The 6,799-nt window shown below is 44.9% G+C and overlaps 1 protein-coding gene across 3 annotated transcripts in view; it reads left to right on the top strand.

Annotated features, from left to right (window-relative positions):
• The first annotated feature begins 1,766 nt into the window (after positions 1–1,766).
• Positions 1,767–6,799, top strand: part of klf12b (Kruppel-like factor 12b) — a 41,458-nt gene continuing 36,425 nt past the window's right edge. The window contains exon 1 of one of the 3 annotated variants that reach the window (XM_054615325.1): positions 1,767–1,965. The gene's annotated coding sequence lies outside the window, so the exon portion shown is untranslated. Of the gene's footprint in view, positions 1,966–2,215; positions 2,285–6,575; positions 6,659–6,799 lie in introns of those variants that run through there. The other 2 variants (XM_054615326.1, XM_054615324.1) reach the window with 2 other exon arrangements.

Raw genomic sequence — 6,799 nt, 5'->3', positions numbered from 1 at the left:
TCAGTCTTTTAAATATTCAGTCTAGACTTCACAAAGAGTGTAAAGCATCTGGACAAAGATCCAGACTGTGACCCTTCTTCCCGTTGGACACCTAGAGCCCTATATCCAGGCAGCCACAAAATACACCTTAATTCTCCATCATACAATCACCCAGCCATCCCTTTATCCTGCCCATCCAACCTCATTATCATCCTCCATCCCATTCGTTCCATCCCTTCGTCTCCACCCAACCATTTTATCCTCCATTCATTGCGAATAGAAGACATACATAATCTGAAGTGAAACAGAATGAATATTAAGTGGGTGGCAGTTGGACCAGGCTCACTGTACTACTGTATGTAGTATTTTTTCCCACTCTCTCTCCCTCTCTATCATCTCTGGCTTCTCCAGCTCCACCGATAAAGCACCATGTAGAGTGGTACGAGCTCCATCAGCCATGCAGATGAGCCCCGCTTCCTTTACCTTAATTAGAGCTCCCGGGGGACTGGCTGTGGGCGCAGAGCAGCATCAGCCTCTCAAGCCACAGAGATATACCTTTCATCAAGCCGGAGAACACCAGGAGGAAAAAACTGCCATGGGTACAGCGGCTCAGGCACCACACAAAAGAGGTTTTAAAAGCAGTCATTATTGGGAAATGTTCCAGCATGTTATTCAAGGCTGGTCATTTAAACAGCAGGCAGAAATGTGGCATTTCACTGTCGGAGCAGAGACTAAAATCCAAAAGGGAGGGAAACAATGGCTCTAGTATCCGTGCAAACTATACATAGAAATATCTGGTGAGAATTTTGGAGTTCAGCCAGTTGAAGCTGTAATTATTAGTCTATTAACTGAAAAGTCAATGAGCAGAATATGAATCTGCATCAGTTTCAATCATGAATGAAATTGTTCTTTTTTAATGCAAAAATTCCCAAAGTCCACTGCGTCCTGTGTGGATATTTGCTGCTTTTCATAGACTTTTATAAAAGTGAATTGAATATCTTAATTTCAATATCTATCTTTTAACTGACTGATGAATCATCACTGTCAATATCAAGCCATTTGAATAAACTGACATTATTTGTTCTATTTTCCTATTTTATTGAGCAAGCGATTAATCAATTAATCACTTAACTGATATTGATAATTAATTAAATACTTAAATAATTGATAATATACATAGTTCATTCTTTTTTTTATCAATTTTATTTTTCTCAAGGTCAAAGCTGTGATCTTTGTAAACACAGATGCTAAGAAAGAACAAGACCTGTTCATTATTAAAAGATGGATATTTTAATCAAAATCTCTCTTAGGTTAATATCTGTACATTTTGTATATTTTATATATATATATATGCAATATATAATTAACCTTATATTGTTATTGATTCATCAGTAAAATATTTTCATCAAAAATGATTTAGTCTATAAAACAATTTTGTCCAACCATCAAATATAAAAAATAAAAAGTTCCGATAACGACAACATGACTCACATTTGGAGCGTTTTTAATTGATTATCAAACTAATCCAACAAATTTCTGATCTAAAACTTTTTCAGCTCCGATGAAAGTAAATTAAAATGTCTTTTATGAAAATATTTAAAACAATTACATTCACAAACTATTTCTCCTTCAAAAACTGGCTAAACTTGCAGTCCATGCATCAAACATATAATAATGAACTGTGCCCCCACCACCACCACCACCACCACCACCCCTCTCACACCTTCCTCTCCGGCCCCTTTAAACGGGGAGGTGCTCCGGCCGGTGCTCCCCCCCGAGCCCGGAGCTCACCGCTGCGCTCCGGCAGGGGTAGTGAGAGTGAAGAGCACGGGCTGGCAGAGAGCGGACGCGTCGGAAACCTCCCCGGAGGGGCCCCCGTGTAATTCGATGCATGCTGTTAAAGCTTAGAGTATATTGTCTTCCCCTTCGCTTATGAAGCCTCCACCCACCGGCCCACCCTACATTTAACGGATCATGTGACTCGGGGTAAGTCGTTTGCAAGTACAACAGTTCTCTGTGAGCTCCCATTCATTTCCTGAGAACTGCCTGAGCCGAGCAGCTGAGAGGCAGAAGGGGAGGGAGACTCACACTCACTCACTCACTCACTCACTGTCACACACACACACACACACACACACACACACACACACACACACACACACACACACACACACACACACACACACACACACACACACACTCTGAGTGAGAGAGAGGAGAGGAGAGGGAGAGGAGAGGGAGAGGAGACAGAGAGGATTGTAGGAAGGGAAAAGCAGTCTCCACCAGCACTGCAGCTTCTGACAAGGTCTGTGCATTTCTTTTCCGTCCTGTTCCTCTGCTGGCTGGCTGCTGTGTTCTGCGTTTGTCACGTCGACCGGGCTTTGTGCTTGTTGTTCAGTGCGCCTCGTCTCAGCTGTCATTTCCCTGTCACAGCAGACGTGACAGCTCAGATCACCTATGGCATTGTGTTTGGTGTCTGTCAGTGTGGGGGTGTGTGTGTGTGTGTGTGTGTGGGGGTGGTGGTGGAGGAAACAAGAGACCCCTTGCATGGTGCTGACTGGACCTGAAACACATATTCCCCAATGTAAATGCATAAGCTGTCATGACTCAAAAGTGAATACACAGCATCCTGACTGTTTGTACAGTGCCAGCAACCAGGATTCAAAACCCTCAAACGTCTCGCTTATTTCACCTCTAGAGAAGAAACTTCTGAACATATCAGCCTGAGCAGTGCAGCAGCGGTGTAGAATAGTACTGGCTCGAGTGTCTTGGTGGTGGTGGTGGTGGTGGTGGTGGTGGAGGGGTGGGGGGTACAAGAGGAGTGCAGTGAGACGGCACCGAACTCTCAACACTTCTCGCAGGGAAACGAAAAAAAAAGTTTTCTGCTTGTCAGAGTTTCGTGCATGCCTTGAGAGAGTTGTGTGTGTGTGTGTGTGTGTGTGTGTGTTGGTGTGTGGATGTGCATTTGTGTGAAGCACTGTGGTGTGTGTCTGTGTTTGTGAAAGAGAGAGAGAGAGTAGCAGGCTTGTTTGCCTTTACTGTAGCAGCTTAGAGACAGAGAAACGAGGCTGTTAGCAACGGGTTAAACATTAGGAGGCTCGGGTAGCGGAGGAAGGACACTGGGGGGGGGGGGGGGTGTGTGTTTGTGCGTGTGTGTGTGTATATGTGTGTGGGAGTGTTGCAGGGGTGGTGTCTTGGATGTCATCGGCAGCGCTCTCACTTCCACAGTAATAGTCATTGGTATTGATGGGTGGCTGTCAGAGAGGCAGGGGAGCCACCAGGTTGGGGAGAGTGGCCGGGGGGCTGGCCCTTGGCTGTTATTTTCAATTACAGGGACCAGGGCAGAGCTGACAGCAAAGGCATTTGTACATCCAGCAAGGGGGGATGGAGGAGGAGGAGGAGGGTGTGTGACGAGAGGAGGGAGCAGGAGAGAGGGGAGAGTGGAGGAGAAGGGGGGGGGGATGAGACTCTGGCCTCTGCTCCTGGGTTTGATGTGGAAACTGAGCACTGACCTCTGTGACTTTACCCCCGCGTTGCCCAGCCTTGCCTTTAGAGGCCCAGCCTTGCCTTTAAGTGTGTGTGTGTGTGTGTGTGTGTGTGTGTGTGTGTGTGTGTGTGTGTGTGTGTGTGTGTGTGTGTGTGTGTGTGTGTGTGTGTGTGTGTGTGTGTGTGTGTGTGTGTGTGTGTGTGTGTGTGTGTGTGAGACCCCCTGCAGCTCACGGATGTTCAGCGAGTGAGATTAGAGCCCATTTAAACTCTCACTTAAATCCATTTACAAAGGGCCCTTCTCCCTTTGCATGAATAAGCAGGATGATATTACCACACATGCGGAGAAGACTCCGTGAGCATGAGCAGCGAGGGAGAGTTGTATTGGAGCTCCAAAATGGGCAAGACAGGCTGATATCACCTGAAAAAAATTGGATAATTCTGCGGGTCGGTTTTGCGATCATGGTATTTGCAACGATACGGTAAAATGCACTTCATTGTTATTGATGCAACATTGAACCAAGTGGCTCCTGTGTTGAGGTGTCGCGTTCAGAATTTGATAGGGTATATGACACAAGTGCTGTTCCCTACTTGTACGAACAAATCTAATGACTCAAATGAATCGTCACTGTCACTTAACGAATCCACAATAGCAGTGGAGCTCCTCTGGACTGGACTGTCAGCAGTCCACTAGTGATGAAAGATTGAAAGACCACGAAAACCATGGAAAGAATCTTTATGTCATGTCTTTTCTTGCCTGGATTTGTACTGAAATGAACATTACAACTTGAACCGTAGACTGTATATAAGAAGTTGATGAAGTCATGGTGTCCATTGGTTTTAGGACTACGATTTTGAAGCCTCTAGTACAACATTTTGTGATGTTTTTATGGCGACCAAAAAGTTACAGTTAACTTCCATGTGGTGAAAACACAGGGTTCAAGTTTCAAGACGAAAAAAACGGACAGATTCCAGACTGGACAACGCCGTGGTAGCGACCTGTCAATCACAGTAAGCCCGCCCTAAAGCATACTCTGCTTTATGGTCTATTTGACCATAATTTACTAAATGAACATCATGCTGAAGTCTAGAAACAAGAGATTGAGACCATTAACTCATGTTTACAATGTTTACTGAGGGAATAAATCAAGTGAGAAGTAGGGTCATTTTCTCAAAGACTTCTATACAATCTGACTTCTTTTTGCGTGTCGCCCCCTGATGGTCAGTAGAGAGAATGCAAGGTTGCAACGGACTGTGTATACCAGTAAGCTGAAGACGGTCTGAATCAGCGCTGAATACTAGAATACTAGAATACTAGAATTCAGCTGAACAATGATGTGATTGCCTAGCTTAGAAATAAAGTGAACAAGATTGGCATCTTAAGCAAAAGAAAAACTTTACCACTTTGGCATTCTTCTTTTATTGTTTTGCAGCACTGTACGTCATGTGGAGTACATTTGGTCAATACTTCAAACGAGTCCTCCAAATTAAACAACAAATTATGTTATTTGCCCATTCCCTCTAGAACAGAACATATATGCGTTTTTGATCCGACACCCTGAGCGGCATCTCCAGACCATCTTAATGCTATGGTTAAGATTTGGTTAGGTTTAGTCACAAAACCGACTTGATGAGGAGAAGATCTTGGTCTGGATTAAAACAACTTCAATAAGGATAGAGGACCTTTAATATCATTATTACCAAGTAGAGGGCTTTGTCATGAGAACGTTCTTAAGTTTGCTAACTGATGCTGTTGTTTTCCTTAGCTTGACAGTCTTGTTAGGATGCTGTCTGTTTGGCTCTTTCCACACACTCTCTCCTCACACTCAACCAGGTGCTTCACCTTGAGATGATGAAATTTGTTGGTCGTGCTGTCCTCTTTTGTTGTTAACGTCTGCGTGTTAATGCCGTACATACGCTTGTTAACATCCTGAAACTGTACGGGTGTTATCACCAACAATACGATGTGGTACCTAGTTGTTTTCCCCCCAACACAGCAGCAGCATCAAGCTGCTACACCTCCGCTCTGATTACTTCAACGGTTCAACCCCCAACCCCCGACACGGTCCAAGAGCTTTCGATAGAGATCAGTCCAGGTGGGGGGGGGGACTCAATTAAAAAGCCAATCACAAACAGATAGACTCTATCTGTCCATCATCACCGCTGTGCCCGGCACACCTAATTGCGCGGCGGGATTCCCCCACTAAAGGCATCATCTGTCCGCTACAGATCACCAACGCACAAATTGGACGCGCGTTGACTGACGGAATCTTTCAGGAGAAAGAGCTGTGCTCTAGTATGTGCAGTCCAAGAACACGTACGCTCACTGTCTTATCCAAGGAGATGTGACATTCCCGCTATGGCCCCTAATCAGCTGGGTTAACCGCTGCCATATTGACTGACTGCTGTACCAATGATCCATGTGGGTGTTATGGAGTGTATCGTCATTGATTGCGGATAGACTGCAGTGTGCAGTACAGCTGGACTCATACAGCTGTAAAGCAAAAAAAAGGAGCTAAGCAGGTCATGGAGGTTGGTTGTGCTCAAGGTGCATTGTGGGATAATAGAGCCCGAACACACATACACAACGAAACACACAACTCTTACAATAGACCAGCCTGTCAAGGGCATGTGTGTACAATGTGTGAGACAGACAGCACCCAAATAGACGGGCAACTTTGTTTATGGATAGATGTACCTGCCCAGAGTCAACGGGACAAAAAAGCCAAGAGGGTTAAACATCCAAATGGTTTGCAGGTATATTTACTGTCTCGTTCCGGATATCGAGACCTGCGTCCGTAGTTCCATACGTTGGACGTCCTGCTCATGAAATAAGATTAACATTCATAGGCAATGGCTGTGAGCTGGGGCATTATTTCACCATGTCAGGAGATGACAAAATGTTCTCTCCCTCTGCGCTCTCTGTTGTGGATTCAACCTTTGACCCCCAGTGTCCAGCCCACGTTTGTTTACCAAAATTTCAGTTAAGGTTGTACATCGCGTGCCGGAGCATGTGTGTGTGTTTTGTGACTGAGCGAGAGAGAGAGAGAGAGAGAGAGTGAGAGAAAGAGAAAGAGAGTACGGAAAGTGTTGTGCAACAGCCAGTGAATCTGAGGTTGATAGTCCAAACAGTGAACACAGACAGAGAGAACTACGATGTAAAACGGGCCATTTCAGCTTGTCAAACATCACCGTGAGTATTTTTAATTTATACTGCGTTGTTCTGTTGATTCTTATGAGGAGTTTTCACAGTTTGAACGCCCTCTGGAGCCACCAAGCTTATCTTTTGATCGAAAGAAAAATTGCCAACAAAGGAAGCTAGAATTTAAGATGA

The sequence above is a fragment of the Anoplopoma fimbria genome, chromosome 16 (genome assembly GCF_027596085.1).
Source record: "Anoplopoma fimbria isolate UVic2021 breed Golden Eagle Sablefish chromosome 16, Afim_UVic_2022, whole genome shotgun sequence".
Classification (NCBI taxonomy): domain Eukaryota; kingdom Metazoa; phylum Chordata; class Actinopteri; order Perciformes; family Anoplopomatidae; genus Anoplopoma; species Anoplopoma fimbria.
This window is presented reverse-complemented; position numbering and strand designations above follow the sequence as displayed.